The 21,193-nt window shown below is 44.1% G+C and overlaps 1 protein-coding gene and 1 long non-coding RNA gene across 4 annotated transcripts in view; one reads left to right on the top strand and one right to left on the bottom strand.

The window, feature by feature from the left end:
- Positions 1-8,347: 8,347 nt before the first annotated feature.
- Positions 8,348-12,730, bottom strand: LOC137476080 (uncharacterized). The gene is made up of 3 exons (XR_011000238.1): positions 12,532-12,730; positions 12,127-12,180; positions 8,348-9,141 (listed from the first exon to the last, which is right to left on the bottom strand). It is a non-coding gene; the product is annotated as an uncharacterized lncRNA (long non-coding RNA).
- The window catches only part of SOX6 (SRY-box transcription factor 6), a 370,313-nt gene continuing 360,901 nt past the window's right edge, over positions 11,782-21,193 (top strand). Inside the window, exon 1 of one of the 3 annotated variants that reach the window (XM_068194094.1) lies at positions 11,782-12,496. The gene's annotated coding sequence lies outside the window, so the exon portion shown is untranslated. Of the gene's footprint in view, positions 12,497-13,589; positions 13,734-21,193 lie in introns of those variants that run through there. The other 2 variants (XM_068194092.1, XM_068194095.1) reach the window with 2 other exon arrangements.

A 21,193-nucleotide genomic window follows, 5' to 3' on the forward strand; every position in this document is an offset into this window, starting at 1 on the left:
GATTGGCTGTAGCTGCACATTGGAAACTTGACCTACTTTGCATATCATTATGCATGTGGCACACTTTTAGTCCAAGAGAGTGTCCCGGAGATGGGAAGTCTGAGTTGCGGAAGAGTCCATCGAGGAAATGAAATCTAGCCAATTAATATGAATTAAATATTTTTGTACTTTAGTGTAATATATTCATTCACAACTGGAGAAGTAGTAGGAATAACATAAGCATTTACAAAAATTAGAATTTATTCAGTAGCTGAGGCAGAAACCAAAAGCAGCTTGGATGGTGGCAACACACAGGTGATTTATGAGTGCCTTTTATGATTAGAACTGCAGATTTTGGAATTAGTTTATACTTTGCAAAGAGAGTTTTGTTTATTTTGAAAATGTAGATATGCCAAGATTTAAAAAAAAATTAATTTCAAGTCAGCTATGCATTGTCTTACTTGTACCAGGACATTGTAATAGCAATACTTAAAAATCCTCCTATCGAATGTGATGCAGGATTTTAAGTGTGAATGCTGAAGCTCATTACTAACTATGAGTATTTCTACACATTTTCTATTCCATTAGCTTAGTTCCTGATACTGCAGAAGTTTAGATGCCCAGAATTATACAGAGTGAATAATTCTATTAGAGTAAATGGGACTCCTACAAATGTGTGAAGTGAAATGTGTGAAACAAGTGGGGCTGGGCCTTTTAATGGAGATCTTGTTATGCATAAATATAATCAGTATGTGAGCAGTCTTTCATGAATTAGGTCCCCAATAGGCTCCCTCCAGGTAGAGAAATAGGATAAGATGCAAAGTCCAAAAAGGGTAGGCCCCAGGTTTTTAGGGACTTACGTCCACATTCACACGCATCGAATTAGATAGAAGCAGATATGGGTCTGTCTAAATTGAGACAAGGCATTCTTAGCATTTTTCTACTCAAGTGGCTTGGTGTAAGTGACTTGTTCAGAAAAACTCTGCAGGTTTGTAGACCAGCCAGGAATAGAACCCACATCTCCTGACTCACAGTTATAGACCAGACTTCAGCTCAAATTTGTGTGAAAACTTAATTGGCGATGTTTCTCTGTGAGGGGGAATTTATTAATATTGCTGCTACCTTACAGTGTTTTGTAATTTTCTTGATATGATCCCATTCAATAAAGGTGTAGAGCTGAATGTGAGCTTTCTCCATGTAGATGCAGAGCATCTGGTTTATTCACATGGTTTCCCACCAAAAAGGAAAACTTGGAACTGTAGATTTTTAATGCACAGATCTTGTGCTGTTGCAATGTTAAGAAGTCCTTGTTGTTATGAATGTGCATTATGAGTATATTGTACACAGTCCTGGTATGCAAATGTGTAGCATTCAGAGAAGTGAAATAATTCTGTGTTATTATTATCTTTGTAAATTGCATCTTAAGAGTTTGTTGAGGACTTTACGACGGCAGTTTTCTATAGTCACAGCTATACAGCACAAAGTGTTTCTTTCATTATTAACAATAACTGAGCCAATGAAAATGCTTTTAAATATACACCAGACAAGCAGTTATCCAGCTCTTCCTTCTTACCATCCACAAACCATCTTTTAGCATCTTATGAACGAGCATGTAAAATAGCTTTGTAAACATCTGCTTTTCATTGTTAATTGTCAGGGAAAACTAGAGATTTAAATGCTTCTTTTGTAGCATTCCTTAATTCTATCAGAAAGGAGAGCTCTAGATGCTTCTCCTTTCTCACTGCAGATAGCTTCCATAGGCTGGGGCTTTCTTCTTTTTTCCTTTTAGTTTCTTTTCTTTCTTGTAATATTGATAGTTTTTATTTACTTACAAAGAGCTTGTTTCACGTCTCAATTTGAAAGATCTTGCACATTCTAGTCTGTGTGGCAACTCAGTAAATTTAAACAAAATATACTATGGAATTATTGATTGCTGTATAAAATGGGTTGAAAAATCTAATTTTTTTTCTCATTATGATCTGCTCAGTATTTTCTTTCATATATAAACTATCAGGTCAGGTATTGTAGCATACATATGCAATAAGAAAACAGGAGTATATGTTAATACATAACATAAAAAAAATATAAAAAACTCACACTGCTACAATACAATTATTATTTTTTTAGAAACACTGCCTTTATTTTGGTTAGCTTTTCTGTTCTAATAATCAAGTCATTAATGTCAGTTGAGTGTGTCTGGCAGTGATTTACTTAAGGTAGCATTCATAACACACAGTAGCTGCATTATACAGGAAAAATAAATCTATTCATGTTACATTTCCTACCTTTAAAGATTTTTTTAAAATCTTGTATTATGGTCCTGGATTTGTAACATTTGACTTTTTGCTTCTTGCACACACAAAAGGAACATTGATGATTTAAAACTATTTCATGTTTTATATTTTGTGAACAGGAATAAATCTTTTTTATTACGTTTTTTTTTTCAAATCTGCTTCATTTGGGAAAAGATACTTTTTTCACTTAGAGTTTGAATGTTTCCGTAGCTTTTGTCTTTTAATTTTGGTGTTGTGAAGTCAAAGTCTGCTTAACTAATTCCTCCAGCACAGTCATTATTTTAGAATAATTTAGATTTCTCTCTGTTTTGTTAATTAAATAATAATTTAAGGGTACCCTTACCTATTAATGTTTTTATTCCTGCTATTCAATATTTACTTCTAGAACTTCCTAAAAGAATTGTTACACGGACCTCAGCATCACTGCATGTAAAATTAATTGAAATGACATATTGTTGCAGTTTCTATGACAACCATATCATGATGCTGATGCTCTCAAAAATTTATAAACTTCTATTTCAACTATGCTAATAGCACTGAGTAGAGCTAACATCTATTTACTTAATATTCTTATTAGAATCAAGCTTTAATACTTCATTAAAAAAAAATTAGAAAAAGGTGTATGTCGGTATTTTTCGTTTGTCTGATGGTTTTTTTGCAAAGGAATTCTGGCTTTCTATGAGAACCTTTTTAAAATCTAACTCTGCTACGTTATGTTGACAAAGGGCTATTCACTCAAAACAAAGAGAATGTATATCATCACTCACAAACTTTTAAACATGACATTCCAAAAGAACTCTTACAGTGCCATCCATGGCAAAAAGCAGTCTTGTTCTGCTAGTGGAATATTTAAAGCCAGTTTATTCCTATTTCTATTGTCCTAGATGCTAAGCCTCAGATGCTTGTGACATGAGAGTACTGATTCACTGGCATGACTTACATAAATAAAATCACAAGCTGAAATGTCTCTATGATCAGAGTTATAAATCCCCTAAAAATATTTACTTATTACTGCCTTGGTTTATTGTAAGTGGGAAATGTGAAAAGGCTTTGCCTGGTAACTTGAATTTTTTTTCCCATATTAAATACATACCTTTAGTATAATCACGTTATTCCATCAATCTGCAGGCTTTTGGAAGTTAGCTGATTTTAACAATTTGACAGGGAACTCTATTACTCAGGCAACACTCACGTTGGAATCAATGAGTGTTTTACTTGAGTAAAAAATTTAGGACCAATGTAAGATGCCTTGTTCAAGTTACTTCATAATTATATAGATTGCAATGACTTTAAAAATAGTGAGCTTTGCTCTCCAAACATAGTAATTTTATTCAGTCTAACTTGCACTTATTAAAAAAGTGTGTTTTCTATTCAAAATGTGTGATTCTCATATATAAGACTTATTGATCATTGATCCAAATAGGAAATAAAACACCTTGATCTTTCAGTCATTTGTCTTAGGAAGATTCCAAAACAGTCCAATCACATTTACTGCACTTCAGTCTTAAATCTGATATTACCCTGGAAAAACGTTTCATATAATTGAATGTTCGAATATGTTGAGATCATGTCGCATTTCAGCTTTACCAGTATGAGTGCTTTCAGCAGTTTCTGCCCAACATTCCCAGTTTACTAAGCTATATTTAGACATGTTTTGAAAGATTTATACAGTGATTTGCTTCTTAGTCAACTTTGTTGCAAGAAGTTACTACTGCATATTTGGGTAAGAAAATGTGAAGTGCCCGAAGAGGAGGGAGGACACGGTGTGGGATATGCCATGATATTTACAAGCTCCAAATAAAACTGGACAGCTTGAAACAACTCCCTACCCCAAAATATCTTTGTAGACATTTTAACCTCTTGTCTTGGTATTTTCTAAACTGTTAATCCTTTCCAGCATCATAATTTTGAGTCTCTTCATACAAAGCATGCACTTCACAGGCACTGGACTTGAGCTTCTGGATGAAACAACTGGCAGTGACATGAGCCTGCAAGATTAGGCCATATTGTCACAAATCCAAAAGAACATTTTGAAACCAATGCAATTTATAAGTGCAGTGTGGTAGTAATGTAAAATACAAAATCATTGCCTGATCTTGAGGATTCCTTTTATTTCTGTTCATGTGGAATATGTATGTGGCTAAGTGGAAATACATTTATTTGCAGTGTGGGCCAGTCTCCAGGTCAAAGACAACTTTGTTTATTTAATCTAACCTTCAGGGTTGTTTTTCAATTTTTTTTTTTTTTTGGTTTTATTTGGGTCTTTTTGTTTGTTTGTTTGGATTTTTTTCTTTACTCAGTATATGTTTGTAGCACAATAGTTTGGTCAGGGACATTGAAAATTGTGTTTTACTGGTGGGGTTATTTTTTACTTGAGGGGATGGGTGTATGAAACAAAAATAAACTGATGGAGTAAGTTCAGTTTTACAATAGAAAGCCTATACACGCTCTGTTGAATTCCAGCATGTGCTGTCAGAATGGGACAGTGCCAGTGAGAAAATAAAAGCACCGTGGTGTGCTGATAGGGGTTTGCAGTCATCATGTTTCAGCAAGGTCTTTTCTGTCACTGAGATTCTAGGGGAAGATCCTCAGCAACTTTCATATTTACACTACTGACCTAGAGTTTACTTTGGGCTGGAATATAAAATAGAGCTGCTGTGGGCTCTAAGAGGGTCCTGTAGCATGAGTCCCTCTCTGCCCCTCCAATGTGCGTGCAGGTACAGCTCTACCTGACACAGATCTTCCTGTCCCCCCTCATACCTGAGACAAGCTCTGCTATTCCCAGCTGAAGCTGGGAAAATTGGTATAATATGTGAGGCTACACAGGTGCATGCCTCAGTATGAGTGTGATGATTGCTCTAAACATCTCTGGAGTGGCTTTGGGTTGCTTCTGGAAAAGTACATTTAAAATCACTGTTAATCTTGAGCTGCGTTTTTGTATGTTAGAGGTGATTTATGGTCATCCTGTTCTAGAGAGATGGGAGTTGAAAAATGATTAAGAAGACAAACAGGCAAATCCAGCTTTTAGGTGAAATTCCCAGATTAGAAGGAGCAGACGCATTTCAGTGGAAATATTTGCACCTTCTACAGTCACGCTACTGTTTTTCTCCTTTAACTCTGTGCATGAAAAGCATCAGGTATCCAATCTTAAGGTGATACCTAATCACAGCTGAAGGTAATTGCCATTTTTTTGAGCTTGTTATGAGTTCTCATGATTCAAGGGTGGAGGTTACTCTGCCAGTGCAACTAGAAAGTAGGAGTTAAGGGACTTCAGCCTTGCCGGTGCAGTCAGTGCCTTTCTGAGTGCCGGGTTGCCTTGACATGTTGGATGCTTTCCAGTAGCTGGGATGCTTTCCACCAGCTGCTAAAAGCCTCCTGAGAGGAACTCCCTTCTGGGTTAAAGCTTTCTGTGAGAGGTAAGTGATGTGTTGTGCCCCTGTATAAATGGATCTGTCTCCTGCACTAGATCCATTTCCATAGCTTTCATGTGCCTGGAGCATGCCTTAGAAACTCATGGTGCTGAGCCTTGTCCACAACTTTTAGCAGTGTCACCCCAGGTAATGTCCATGGGTGGTGACAGCCTAGTCTTTCTTATTTTCTTTTTTCCCATTCCCCTTCCATTAATATAAATATAACCAAAACCCCAGCATGAAGCTTGAAATCACCTAAAAGTCTTGAGAAGGAAATCTTCCAGGGAAGTCCGGGCAGTGCAACTGGCCTGATTTTGGCCGGGGAAGGAGGAGGAAAGAGGACGGGCAGAGGAGCCAGCAGTGCTCCCTGGCACACGCTCCGAGGGGACGCTGCCTTCCAGCAGGGGGGTCGGAGGGGATTTACAGGGAGCGGTGCCGGCGGGAGGAGCGGGCCGGGATGCGCTCTGCCCTACTCACCCCAATCCTCCGAGGAGCGCCCGGCCACGGCGAGACAGGCGAAGGAGGGAGAAAGTCTCGGGGCCGGGGGTTAAGGAAAACACCGGCGCGGCGCTTTCGCTTTGTGTATTCCCGTCTCCTCAATTCTTCTTAAATTCTCCCCGTCTTTCTCCAGCCCCTGAGAGCGGGCGGGAGGCAGCGGCGTGCGTTGTCCCGGAGCCCCGGGCGCTGCGGGCTGCCCGTGGCGGAGCCCCGACGGCCCCGTCCGCCCTGCGCGGGGTCCCCGCGGCCGCGGCGCGTTCGGCTGCCCCGGGAGCGCGGCGGGCGCTCGGTGCGGGGCCCGCGCCCGCCTCACGGTGGCGCGCTAAGCACATGGACAGGCCCGGGCGCGGGCGGCCGGGAGCGCGCTCCGCTCTGCCTTCCCTGGAATAACAGTCCCGGTAATGTCTCGGATAAATCAAACCGCTGCTACAGCGGCGCAGGGACGGGGGGTGCGCGATGCTCCGCGCCGGCGGAAGGTGTTTCAGCCTCCCCGGTCGCCGCAGAGCCCGGCGGCATTGGAGCGAGGGTCGGTGGCATCTCAAGAGCTCGGTCTCACCTGGGGTTAGTTTCCCCTCCCCCTCTCCGTCTCACTCCTCCCCCAGCCCCTCAGGAGAAGTTCGCAAAGAATGTGATGGAGAGTGTAAAGCAGCAGATGCCGACGTTAAGCTCCGGATAGGTTCGGGCGCAAGGAGCTGAGCCACAGCCCCGAGCCGCCGCCCTCGTTAGCGCAGCAGCGCGCCCCTGGCACCCGGGGTACCCGTGGGGACAAACACAATGTAGAGTCATCTTACCTCCGAGCCGAGGGAGCAGCCTGCGAGGCAGGAGCGGGAGCAGCGCGGCTCCTGCCTCCCGCCCCGGCCGGTCTGTCACCGCGCTCCGGCAGCGCCGCCGCGCCCGCCCCGCCGGGCTCCGCTCCCGCCGGGCTCCCCCCGCCCCCGGCGGGCAGTCCCCCGCCTCAGCCCCGCACACATCCGCGAGTCAGGGGCACCGTTCCGAGGCAATCCTTGCCCGTTCAAATCCCCCGAGGCTTCTCTCCGCCACAGCGTGGAACAAAATTGCCGGTTCCCCTGAGTTTTTGTCAGGCTGTGCTGGCGCTCGGGAGCAGGTAAGGCGGCTGCTGGCTGCCAGCGATCCCCGCTGCACTTGCAGCGAGCAGCAGGAGCCGGTGGAAGTGGGAGTGTGGTCTGCTCTTCATTAGGGAGGGGGGAACGGACCCTGGAGGTGATGCAGTGAAACACTTCTACTCCCTTGCATTGTGTTTGTCACAGACCAAGGGCGCTCGCCTTTTATAACATTCACTTCAAGCATTCTCAAACCTGACCGGAATAAGTTCTGATCCTCCCCTTTAGTTTACATTGGGGTTGTCAAAGGATTAAATAAATGAAACTTTATTTGACCGTGGAGTTTACAGACTCTGGGATCCCTGCGCGCTCTGGCCTTATTCTAATTCTATAGCGGTAATTACCCTTCGTTTCTTTAAGTGCAATAGATTTATTGCCTTAGAGACTATGCACAGTTTGATTGAATTATTCATTTTTTTTTTCTTTGGTGTAGACTGCATCTGGGGACTGATGTGACGTGTAGATTTTTTTTCAGGAACAAAGGGAATGTGGAAATGAAAGAGAGAGGGAGAGAGAGGCTGGCAGATGTGATGAGATGCGGTGAAGGTGTATCCAGCTTGGCACTCCCACTCCTCTCTTCTCCTCTCATTGCAGCCCTGGGTGACTCTCAGGCTAACACAAACAGCTTTTCTTCCGCAGCCTGCCCTCTGTCACTGTAAGTACAACAGCCTTCTCTTATCAGCATGCAAATTCCAGCCACTCACTACCTTAGCCTGGTGTTTGCACTTTAGATTTACAGAAGGGACCTTTAAAATGAACTTTCCGAGACAGGAAGAGGTTTTCATGTCGAACTTGCTTTTATTTTCTTTGTAAAAGTTTATGTGGTTTTTCCAGTTCTCTCTCCCCCCCTTCCTTTTTTTTTTTTTTTTTTGGACGGCGGGGGCGTGGAGCGGGGAGATTGTTGCTGCGGCTTTTTCCTTCACTATCAAGATGATGCACAGTTTAAAACGAAATTAAAATCTCCTTGATCCTTTTTCTGCCAAGACAATACATTTTGTTGGCAGATGACTCTGTAAGGAATTCAGAGTTTTTGTTTTCAGGCAGATCTTTAGCTTTGAGTGTTACAAAATGCAAACGTCCCCTAAATTTGGAGGAGTTCGCCAGAGGTTCTTGTTCTAGGGGAACTCGTATCAGCTGATGGGCTTGCTTTTGAAGAAACGTGCAGTAATTTACTTCTATCTAGTCTAACAAAACTTTTTCCCAATCGGATTATCAGCCTTTAACTTCTTTTCCTTTAGCTTTCTCTCAGATGCTGTTAATTATTTCGCAAAAGTTTCTCTGAACATCTTTAGCATGCCTATAACAAGCCTTCATTGTCGGACAGTGTCTGCAGAGGGAATTTATAAGCATGCCTCTTAATTGTCCAGCATTAACTGGGGTGAGAGGGCAGTTTAGAAGTGGGTGAATGACTTTTGAAGTGAAATTTCTTGCCCTTTGAATCCAAAACTTCTGAGACTGTTCCGCCAGCTCTCCAGGAGTTGCAGGTTTGCTGCTCAGGTTAAAGATGCGGTACGTACAACTTAGCACACAGACAGGTTGCCTCGCTTGTTGAATGTTCTTTACTTTAATGCATTCGGTGAGACACACGGCGCAAAATGCCATGACAGCTGTGCACAGGTAAGTGCCCCGACCTGATGTGAGCGCCTGCGGTCCCTTCCCTGTGTAGGCACCCCCAGCAGGTCAGCATCCCTCCTCAGCATCTGCCTGCCTTTAGCCTTCATGAAGCCAAAGCAAGGGCAGTAATTCCAAAGGCGGTTTCTTAACGTGGGGTAACGCTCCAAGTGAAAGCGTTTTCTTGTTTCTCGGCATGTGTATACGGATCCGCACGGCGGGTGTTCACTTATGCAAACAAAGAGGGAGTCACAATTATCCCCGTGCAGCGCGCACACACACACACACACACACATTTGCATACAATGCCAAGGAATCCTCTTTTCCTGCCGCCGAGAAGTTGCCGCTCTCCGGCGCTGTGAGTTACATCTGTAACTTAATTGATCACACAGGGGAAGCAACAAGCTGGAGAGCGTTCCTTGCGCTCCTCATGGCAGCGTGGCCGCATCCCTGCCGTGTCCTGCTCCAACCCAGTGTCATCCCCTGCCATGGAATTTCGGGAGTGCAGCGGGATGCTCCCCCGATTTGGAGCTAGGTGGGCGGTTAGATTGATCTGATGCCTTAATTATCTCTTGTCCCATTCCCGCTTCGTATTTAATAAGGCGCTACATTTGAGGAGTGCTTGGGTTGTTTTTTTCCTTTCTGTGTCTTGGAAGAAAAAAACTTCCAGCAACAAATTACTAGAGTTGCAGACTGAGGCAGTTTATTCGTCCTCGTATTCTGATTTACATCTCTTTTCTTACGTAGCTCATTTTAATTTTTAAAAAATCTTTTTGCGTGCCAAAGCTACACTAGTTGTGCAAAAAGTCAAGGTATTTCCTTTACTTGCAGCAGGTTTAAATGTGTTACACGGAAAGCATTAGTGGCTAATCATGAGAATTCTTATAATTAAAGATTAAAAATGACAGAATAATATCTCGAAAGGCAGCTATTTACTGTCGTTAATTCCATACACCGGGTAACTGCAGCAAGGTGCATACTTTGAATTAGCCGAATGCAGGTGAATACAAACTCAGTTTTTACAATCATACAATTTCCCCTCATCTCAGAATTTCACTTTTTTAGTGTCTGTTATTAAAATTGAAAGAATGCGTGGAAATTAGCTACTATGCCCTCATCAGCTAATTTGATGATAAAGCTTTACTAGATAATTATAAAGTTCTATTTCAAGGTGCTTGCTACTTGCCGAATAGGACTTGGTTACTCCTTTTATTGTAGAGAAATTGCCAAAAATATTGTATAAAACAGGTCCACTATTCCAAGAGGGTCTAACTTACAACTCCTTTTCCCTGAACTCGGCTCGAGAAGGGCGATAGCACCTCGGATAGCAAAGGCAGAGGATGCAACGTGCATCCCTCCAGCAGTGTGTCGAGTTTTACAGCTTGTTAACAAAATGAATCAGAGCCAGGTCATATCTGTCCTGTGCCATCGCGTTAATGTTCAATTTTCATCACGTCCTGCTGAAGACGGCTTCATTCGCAGTGGGGCTGAGTGTGCTTCTGGGTCTAACCTAGTCTGCAAATTTCTACTTGAGAGAGAAGGAAAGTGAAATCAGGCTCTCTCCTCGTCTTTTTGGCCTCTATAAGTTATGAAGCTATTTTAAAATTAAAAAGTTTGTCTGTTACTAACTGTTCCAGGCGCCTTCTGGAAAATGGGGAGAAAGTGCCAAAAATACAGAGATGAATCAACAACTTCTCTCTCTCATTTTGTGGGCTTGAGGTTGCTTTCCGCACTCCCATCTTAACAACAGTTTAGCCTAGGTGTGAATAATATCAAAAGAGGGAGACTTTCTCTCTGCAGCGCTGTTTGCCCACCTGATCTGCGGGCCCCTGACAGTTTGAAAGACTCTTTTATGTTTACCTTTGGAATGCAAAAATACAGCAGGGAGACTTTCTTGGGTTTGCAGTACTCTGCCACTGGTTGATTTTCTCCTCAGCTCCTTATAGTTTTTCCCTTCTTTCTCCCAGATCTCTCCCCACCCCCCCCCCCCCATCCCCAATTAGCACTTCCAAGTGAGCGTGAGTTCCTAAATTGGTATTCAAGCTGATATTCCAGTCCTTATCTGTTGCCTTTTGGTAAGCAGAAAGAGGGATATTTATATATTGCCGCTGCTAAAATTTTTCGTCGTCGCCACGAGAATCCCAACTTCAGCTCAAGTCCGTCCTAAATCAGTTTTTCCTCTCCGGCCATACCTGTCTTTCCCTTTTCACTGTACTCACTTTTCACCTTTCTGCTGAATCCATCACTAAATAGTTTGTGGACTCTGAGTGCCTTCTCTCCCCTTCCTCTCCCCCGGGTCCCTGTAGCTGGACTCCCATCTCTGGTATAATTTATACTTTCCATTTCATCTGTCCCCCCGCGCCCCCCCACCCGCCTGTTTAATTTTTTTATTTATTTATTTTTTATTTTTTTCCCCTCCCGGCCGTGCTGCGGGATCGGGCTCTTCAGAGACCCATTTATCAGCTGTCACTAAGCGCTTGCTGAGTGCTTCCCTCTCGTCGTCCCCTCTCCCTCCCCACGCCGCCAGCCCTTCCCTCCTCCCGCACATCGTCTTTCTACAGCTTTTTTTTTTTTTTTTTTTTTTTCTTTCCCTGTAATTTTATTTTCCTGGTGTATCCCGTGAGCCGGCGGGACTCTCCCGGCGTGTGTGTCCCCACGCAGCGCGGCGGGCGGAGGGAGGGCGGAGGGCGGGCCGGCCCTGTGTGACACGGCTCCCCCCCCGCGCCGCCCCGGCACCGCGAACCGGCTCCCCCGGGACCCCCCCCTCTCCCCCTCCTCCTTTTCCGGCCCCCGCCCCGCCCTCGCACCCCCTCCCCGGTAACTTTCTAGTACCTTTCCTCACCACTCCGGGCAATCAGTGGTCATTAGCGGGAGCAGAGCGGTGTAGGGTTTCATGTGTCTAATGGCCCTGTGAGTGGTGATAGCTGCGCGGGGATGCGGCTGGCAGCCCGCGCCGATTTCACTTTCTGTTTTGTGCTCACTTTCTCCGCAGTTGTTGCTCTCCCCGCTCTCTCCCAGCCTCTCTCTCTCTCTCTGCGTGTGTGTGTGTGTGTCTCCCTCCCTTCCCCTCTCCCTCCTCTCTCTCCCTGTGTTGTCTCATCTTGCCTGTGCTGTCTGGGCGGGGGAGCCCTGCCTCCTTTTGCCTTCCTCAGATCAATGCCCTGGCCACTCACTTTCTGATGTTGCACGACGGGAAATGCTTTGAATACTTACGACATGGCCGCTCACATTGATTGCCAAGATTGACAGCAGTAACCATCGCCTTCACTTGTTTCAGGAGGAAAAAAAAAAAATGAACCTGATTGTAACCAAATCTCCAGGCAACCCATCCGCAAACTTCTAACGATCGGGATCCTGCACATCCATGGCCCGGAGAAACACCAGCAGACTCTAGTTCATTTATTTTATTTTATTTTACCGAATTACTACCCATTTATTCCTCTCCCCTCCCTCCCCCCCTTCACCTCCTTCCCTCTTTTTTTTTTTTTTTAATTTTTTTTTAATGAAAATTACCGAAGCGCGTTGCAAAAAAAAAAAAAAGGAGGCTCTCCCAGTGCTTTGTGCCACACTGGATCCCGAGGAGGTAACCAGGAAAACCAGCCCTATTGTGTTGTATACCTGTTGTTTGCTGTGGTGTGTAGTGCTGCGTGGCTTGGTGGCGGTGGCGGCGGTTTAATGGGTTTTCGCTGGATTTATGTCGCTTTGCAGGAGAGAATTCAGTTCCCCCTGCGCTGTCTTTAATGGGTTATTAGTTGCAATTGAGTGAAGCAGCAGCGTCCGGAGATAGATCTGTTGTTTAGCTTTTAACGTTGCTGAATTCACCCCTTCCCCCGCCTCCCCCTGCACGATTATTTACTTTGATATCACGGGGGTGTTGTGTTTCTTTTTTTTTTTTTTTTTTTTTTTTTTTTTTTCCCCTCCCTTCTCTTTAGGGAAAAGTAGTTATAGTCTCGTCCCCGTGCGAGTTTCCGGGGCTGTTTGAATCCCGAGGTTTCCGAGACGTTAAGGGACCCCAGTACCTTGAAATCACAACACTTTCTCATCCTTCCCGAGTAGAGTTTATTTTAAAATGTAGTGACAGATCAGCGTTGTATTTTAAGATCACCCACGGCAGGCGAACACATGGTGCGGGAAGATATTGTACGTAAGGAACTAACACGAGAGGGAGAAAGAGAGAAAGAGAGGAAAAATAAAATCCGAAATAAATCTTTGAGAGCGGAGCGCTGCTGTCATTGCTCCGAAGTGCTCGCGTGGGTTTCTCCTGGCGGACAACCCCGAGAGACGCGGGATGGAGAAAGGCGAGGGGAGTTTAGTGGTGCTTGTGGGCTCTGCGCGAAGTTTGAGGTGGTGAGTGTCTTTGGAGTTGGCCGGGGACGGCTGCGGGGAGCACACAAAGCTGCGGGAGCGGCGGCGGCCGTGCCGCGCTCGGCCACAGCGCGGCGCTGTCCCGAGGAGCCGCCGCCTTATCTCCCCCGGCAGAGCCTGGGATAAAGTTATACCGAAAACTTTAAAATCGATATCGCGCCCTAATTCGTGATACACAAGGAGGGGGAAAGAAGGCAGTCCATCATCAGAGAGCTCTGTTTACACCCGGGGAAGGGGTGATGCGTGCCGCTTTGTGGCAACAGTCGACTTGGGATTTCTTGCTGCCTTAGCTCTTTGCCGGAGGTCATGCAAATCGACCTTAAAAGAATGCATAAGCCATAAATTAAAATAAACCCTTAGCCAGAGGCTGATCCATAAGTAGACAATACCTAACCTGGACAAAACGGCTTCCTTTGCGAGCTGAAAAAAAGAATAGTGCCTAAACTAAATGCAAAGTAAGTTTTCAGGAAGTATTTCACTTACTATTATTACTGTTATTCTTCTTTTAAAATAAAATAGTGGCAGTTTGCAGCAAGCTAGCGCAGCTGTTTGCAGGCGGTGCTGCAGGATACGAGTGAGACAAGGTGTGTCTTGTGGAGAGCTTGTTCTTTTCCTGGGTTTCACTACCTTGGAAGCTGTTTATTTTTTTGGATTGGGGATAAGAAGCCTCTTTTGCCGTACACGCAATTTGATGTTTTATCTCGGATAACGCTGAAGAGTTTATGGCCAAATCTGGGTTGCCTGCAACTGTCACATGCGCGCACACAAGCTGTGTCTGTATATAATAGTCTCGGGGCTTGTTTTTTTTCCCGCAGTTTTTGACAATTGTTCCATTCATGATCCTGAAAGGAATCATCAGTGGGAGCTAATGAGTGCGCCTCTGCGGCTCGCCCTGCTCCGGGGAGGAGAGGGCACCGGCGCTGCCCGCTCGCGTAATGCATGCACGCGTGTAGCGGCGGCGGGGTCGCGGCTGGGTGTAGGCAGGGGACAGGGAGAGCAGACAGGCGTGATGCGAGCAGGTACTTCCACGCGTGCAGCGCCAGCCGAGCCGGCAGAGCGTGTCCCCGGGCCGGCAGCCCCGGCCGCGGCCCGAGCCGTGCGGCCGGGGCCCGGAGGTCACTGGCAGGCTCCCTCCTGTCCGGCCGAGCGCTGTCTCCGCTTCCTGCGGGCCGGCTCACCGTGGGGTTTGCTGCGGTTTTGTTATTTGTGAAAGGACGGGAAGGAGTGAAAGTGGCACCGTGAAAAGACAATTAGTGTTGCGTCTGAGTGGCCGGGGTGGGGGGAAGGGGGGCCGCAATGAAAGGCAGCCCGCTGGGAGCCTGGGGACGGCAGATTAGTGCTGTCCTAGGGGTGTTTCCCAAAAACAGAGAGGTGAAACTTTCTGTGATAAAGTAATATATCTTCGCCTGCTGTTCGTAGATAAGGTATATGTTTATTAAGCAAATTTAAATAGCCTCCGGCACACGAGCGGCACTTTGTTCCTACTGCTTTCTTTTACCCTCACTTTAACATTTTTTGCCTTTTCCATCTTCAGTGCTGATCGTGAGGACAGGAGAACAGTTCTACCCAGTCCTCAAACAGTTTGAAGTCCAAAAATTAACGAATTTCCCTTTCTGTATTCGTGTAATGGAGCAATTTTGAAACCTGTTTTGAGACTTCGACTTGACTTGACTTGTTTTATTGACGTGCTTGTGCCCACTCATTTAATTAAGCCATTATAATACCATAAAGTAAATAATAAGAATGAATGTGAGATATGTGCATGTAGCCTGCCATTAAATACGAACATTTCCCTGGAAAGGACCCTTTAAAAAACTTTTTCTCAGCACCCCATGATTCTTTGGCAAGATCTTATTGCAGGTTTTTGTTTTGAGCCAGGATATTTCGTGGGTTTTTGTGCTCATGACGTTACATGCACACTACGCTTGGAATATAAACAGCAAGCATACCTAGCAGCTCATTCTAGTAAAACTAAGGAATAATTATTTATAGTGAGTACATTTAAAAGAAAATAATGAGGTCATTTGGAGTATGCTGCAGTTTGAAGTAGCTCGACACCTGGCAGAAACTACATAGGCGTTTTCTTCAGACTTTGCACTATCCATAACTTTTCCTTATAATACATTCTTGTGTTAAGTGAGAAAGGCTGTTTGTAAAACAATCCCCTGGCTGGTTCCAGTGTTGGGTGAAGCTGATCCTGTAATGGCATTTTGTTTTGAACAGTTGCTGTAGTTGAAGTTCCCTCATAAGGTAAGGTGGCACTGGGTCTGAAAGGAGGTCCAAATGCCACATTTATAATTAGACTGCCAATTCAGCACATTGTATCTATTGCTATACAGGGATATACTGCTGTGTCTGGTCTCTCAATAGACTGTATTCAGAATTAGCCAATTCAACTGCTTAAACTTTGGAGTCAAATTTAGAATAGGCAATGAGAGAAGGAAAGAAAGAAAACAATAATGCTTTCTTTTTTTCCCTCAGCTAGCTATTAAAAGCCAAAGAATATACGGAAACCAACCCAGGCACTGCTCTTGGAAGCCCTGCACCGAGCGCAGCCTGGCCAGCATCGCCTGCAAAACCATTTCGAAGCGCGCTTCTCCGGGGGGAGGGGAAGGTGAGCCCTGGGCATCGCTCCCAGCGCCGCTCTCCAGGCCGCGTCCCGGGCCGCGCCGGCCGCCCGCAGCCGGGGGAGGGGGCGCGGGGCCGGGCCCGGCCCGGCGGGCCAGCCCAGCCCAGCCCAGCCCGGCCCGGCCCGGCCCGGCCCGACCCTGGGCTGCAGCGCCCGGCCCCGCCGCGACCCCCGGGGCGGGCCGGCCCCTGGTCCCCGCTTGGGCGGGAGCGGCCGCGCCGGGGACCCCGCGCCCCCTCCGGCCGCCGGCCTGTGCCCGCCGTGTCCCCGGGAGGCCGGCGGCTCCCGGCCCCTTCCCTCCTGTCACACTTCTCGTGTCGCTCGCCCCGCTTCCCCCGGCCTCCTCGCCGGGAACTTTAATTCATTCAGCGATGAGCGCGTAAGAGGCCCTTTGGTCGGCAGTCTCGCATCCTCTGCTAAACGCATTATTTCCTCCCTCCTCCCTGCAGCTCAGTTCTCCGTCTCGGGTCTGCTGGGAGGCTGAACTGGGCTGCCGCAGCTCTCCCTCGGTTTCCTTCTCTGCTAGATGGCAGGGTGCAAGCCAGTGCCATGTGTATAACACAGCATAAAGGGAACGAGACAGATGGCTGTCTCTCCCTGCACGTTCCCGACTCTCCGCTCAACTTATGTAACTGCTGCTTTTCTTCCTCTTTTTGTGTTTACGCACCGGGGAAAGGGTCAAGAGAAACAAAGTGGAGCCCATCAGTTTCACTGGTAAGGCCACAAGTGCCTTAGCAGTAGAAAATACTTGTAGAAAATAATAGCTGATGTCCAGAGTTAGTCGCCTTCACTTGTCAGCTTGGTTTTATTGACAAGTGGGAACTGCCAGTGCTTGTTCCCTCGCCAGTGGTTTTTAATATGTGGCCAACAACTGTTCGTGGTCATTTCCCGCCGAACTTCTTCTGCTCAACAGGAAAAAAAAAAATCTCTTTGGACATATTTTTTGCATCTTTGATCGTATTTTTAGTCCAAAGTATCCACATATCCCTGCAGTTCTTGGAGGCCTTAAAATATCTCGTGGCAATAAAGGCCAGAGCTTTGCATGATGATAGCAATAACAAATACTTTTTTTTCCCCCTCAGTTGGCATTAGAAAGTTTCTTTAGTCCTCTTTTATCTGCTAAACACTGTGATCACCTTGGGAGATAACACTTCAGGAAGCATATCTATCAATCTTTTACACTTGGGTAGATTTTCCCCTTGGAAATGTATAGACCACACTCCAAAGTCTTCAGTCGATTAATTAATTAATTTATTTACTTCCCAGAACAAAAATTACTTCAGAAAGAGAAGCTAAGATGCACTTGGCTTTCCACCCCATACAATGGGATGTTGTACATTTCCTTTTTTCCACACTGTCATTTTAGAGATCAGCGGGCTCATTTGGCAGACCTTGCGTATAATGGCTAAAGTTTTCCGAAGTTGTGTAAATAGGGGTGTTTGTATATATATGAACTCTGTCAACTGCAGTGATACAGCAACATATTCTTAAAACATTTCAGTTGGTACAGTAAGTCACCGAGGCAGAGCCTTGAGACATTTCTGCATGGTGTCAGAACCCGAGAGAGAAGTGCTGCTGTGTGAAGTGCTCGATAGCTCACACAGAGCTTACTCATCAAGTAGCAGCAAAACACACAGAGGTGCATGTTTCAGGTTTGTACTCTAGCAAGCTGGTTTCTGTTCATCTCTTCCAGTGGCTTTTTGTGTAATTTTTATTTACACAACTTTCTATTTTTCCTCAGGTAGTACAGCAAGAATGGGAACTTTTAGGGGACTTATTACCAAACCACAGAAACCGAATTTTCTTCTCTTTTGTATGAGCCATTTGGAGTTTTTTAGACACATGATTCTCCCACAGTATGTATCTGTACATGTGTCATTGCAGGCCTTTACATCATATTATGAAAAGAACAAAACATCATAAAACCCTATCACTGATAAGGTTGTGTACTGGACTGGTGTGATGTCTGTCTGAAATACGTGCCTATTTATTTAGATGTAGTTCTGCACAGAAGAGAAGGACCTGATAGACATATTTGCTGGAAAGCAGCCGATTTCTACAGTGATAAAACCGGATAATTACATGTTCCCAAAGCCTTTTCAGCACAGAAGTAGGTGTTCTTTTAAAACAGTATTCTCTGGCAACAACAAATATTTGTGATATCATTGTAAGAGATTTCCTGCCAATTTTTAGTTTACTTTCTTTCAGAAAGTCTAGAGTTCTTCAGAAATCGTGAAACTGCTACAGATACCCATCGTATATTCAAGTATTCAGTGAAGTTTTAAATAATTCTCTTTCAATTAGTACAACAGGAGTCTGAAAAATGGATTTTCTCTTAAAGAAACAAGAATCAGTACACAGACATTGCTCTCTTCCTCTTGTATATTTTAAAATACTCATATCAGTTTTATGTTTACTGTTTTGTCTTCTTAAATTAAGAAGAAAAAAACCAGCATCCCATGTCTGAAAATCATTGCTTGGAAATTACTTCAATCAAATATTTCTTGAATCTTGTGAATTGAAAAGAGTATGATAAAATTAGGTATATTGTTAAACTAGGTTAATCAGAGTAATTCATTTGTAGTGCAGAACGGATCAATGGATGTTTTTTGAAGTCAGGCAAAACATTCCATCAAGTTAATGTGTTTAAGGGTATCATATCAGGGACAGACAGGTACTAGCAGTGATAAAAAACAGATAACCTGCAACAAAATGCTTTACAGATGGGCCATTATCATCTATAGAGAGCTTACACAGATCATATTCTTTAGAAAAAGGGAATGTAATTCTATAGAGCTAGGAGAATTACCTAAATAGGTCTGAATATTTAATGTTTTTTTTTTTGAGTGACTAGTAGAATTTGTCAAAGCAAAGTTTTTTAGCCTACTTATGGGCAGCATATTAATATAAGATACAGGAAAGTATTGGGTTTGTATTTCAAGTATTTTTGTGTTTATTTTACCTGTTTGTTGAAGTAAAGCTTGGGAAATGTTTTGCTTCTTGTGCAAACTTTGTAGTGCATACCTTTAAAATATGTTCAAGAATGTAGCATCTGAATTTAGAAAAAAAAAGGTGAAAAGTTTGATGTTAGTGATTTATTAGATTTCAGAACCTATTCCATACAGCAAGTGGCTGAGTTGCATCTCTTCCATCGGTGGCAAGACAGGATGTCATTTAAATATTTTTTCTTTCTTCTTGAGCTATACAGAAAGGTGTAGTCAATTGTGTCTCCAGTCACTGGGAGACTGACATAAGGCAATAGGAAGCTCTAAAACCTCAGAGGTGCAGTATTGATTTGATTCCTAACTGCAAATCCTTCATATCATTGCTCCAAATATCTAACTTTACACCAATATTACCCATTCTTTTTAAAGTGACACCATGCTTAGTAAAAAACTTCTAAGCACTGAGGTCAGGTGTTGAGATTGGATTCTAGTTTATTTTTTATGAATCAGATAAAGATTTCTGTGCATGAGACCGTATGTGAAGATGAGAGAACAAGAACATTTCCATATCAAAGGCAATATATCTGAGGCTGCATAGTAATTAAAATGCAGTGGTTTGGACTCTGTGCACTAGCACTTACGCAGAGCGTTGTTGGGACCTTGTGTAACATGCAGGCGGTTGCCTCTTGCATACTTCTAGAAATATACTTATAATTTTGTACAAACATTTATGCCAGTCCACACTTTCTGTGGATAATTTGTATTTCATCCAAACCATTCAAAGTAGAAGTTATTTTTTGAGCAACCCCCTCATTATGTCTTTTGTGCATCAACTATTTTTATTCTGGTTGTTTGTATTTCCTCTTACCAGAATGATGGCTTGTTTATAGTCATATTTTTTCTGTATTTCACTAAGACCCCTTCTATATACCACTGAAATTTTATAACTTGCATAAAATATCTTGTATTAGGAACAAAAATGCTAATATCTTTTCAGATTTATTGCAAATGGTGTGATTTCTTGCATACCATACTTTATGGCAAATTAAATGCATGTGCTGGAACATAATATATTTAATGAAACAATATGTGTTTACTAATTCCAACTAACTGTTACACAGCATAAAGAGAATTTATATATTACTCCAAGGACCTGCCATTGTGGGAAAATTGACATAAAATACTGCAGGGTGCTCCCTATCTGGAAACTCTTTTCTGGAATAAATGTGACTTTCATTCCTGAGTGCATCACCCTGAGCTGCTCAGGAAGGGCTGCTGTTGAATTGTTTACTTCATAAACCGTGTTGGTCAGTGTCCCAGTGCGGAGGAGGCAGAGAGTTCTGTGAGTTTCCTCATTACTCAGAGATGCTCGTTCCACAGAGGCTCTGTCCATTAAATGCTCCAGAACTACTGAGGTGAAGCTTTTAGGAAGTCTTTGTGCTTTAAACAGATATTTGCACTGTGATTGTGCTGCAGCAATCCTGCAGTCTTGCTTAGCTTTGTCCAGTTTTAGGTGATGATTGATGGATGTGTCCATGAGCTGGAATCCTACCCTTTCAGAGAGTATTCTGCTGCTTCTTACATCTAGGAGATTGCTGTGGATGGGCTCCTTCCACCAAGCTCCTGACTATTTGTGGTTAGTGAAAACCCATGGTATTTTTGCAGTAGTGGGGGGTTAACCTCATTGTCATGGCCTAATTCTAGCTAAGATAGGATGGAGTTGCCCATCTACATTCTTACAGTTTTAACTGGCTCAGTGAATCCACACTTCCTTTCCTCAGTGTAGTGCTAAGGGCACTCACAGCATTTTACCTCAGAAGGACCAAATCCACCTGTTGAAGTAATAGGTGGAGCTAGATGAGGACTCAGATTTTTGGGAGAAGAGCAGTGTCATATAAGCCAGTCTGACTGGCTCATTGTTATTAGAATGAGCTTTTTGAAGGATTTGATATATATGGAATTTGAATGTTGAGCTATTTCAGAGGAATATTTTTGATATAAATTGGTATTTGACAGATTCTCAGCTGGTATAAGCCAGTGTAGCTGTTTACTTAAGCAGGAGGGTGCCTTTTTTCTCTAGCCACAATCACATTCCTTAGGCCAGGATGCAGTTCCTTCTGGGTTCAATGGAAACAACTTTTTGTGACTCTGTGGGGATGGGGCTCATGTGTCAAGGCCCTGTTTGCATTGGATTAACTGTAGAGGATAATTTTATGTCAATCAGGGTGGAATCAGGTTTGCTTGCATGATGATTTTTATGGCTTTAGGGTGATATTAACAGGAATTCACCTCATATAAACTACATGTTAGAGTAACTCTCCCTCCATATCTATTTTCTATT

Source organism: Anomalospiza imberbis, chromosome 6 (genome assembly GCF_031753505.1).
Source record: "Anomalospiza imberbis isolate Cuckoo-Finch-1a 21T00152 chromosome 6, ASM3175350v1, whole genome shotgun sequence".
Taxonomy (NCBI): Eukaryota; Metazoa; Chordata; class Aves; order Passeriformes; family Viduidae; genus Anomalospiza; species Anomalospiza imberbis.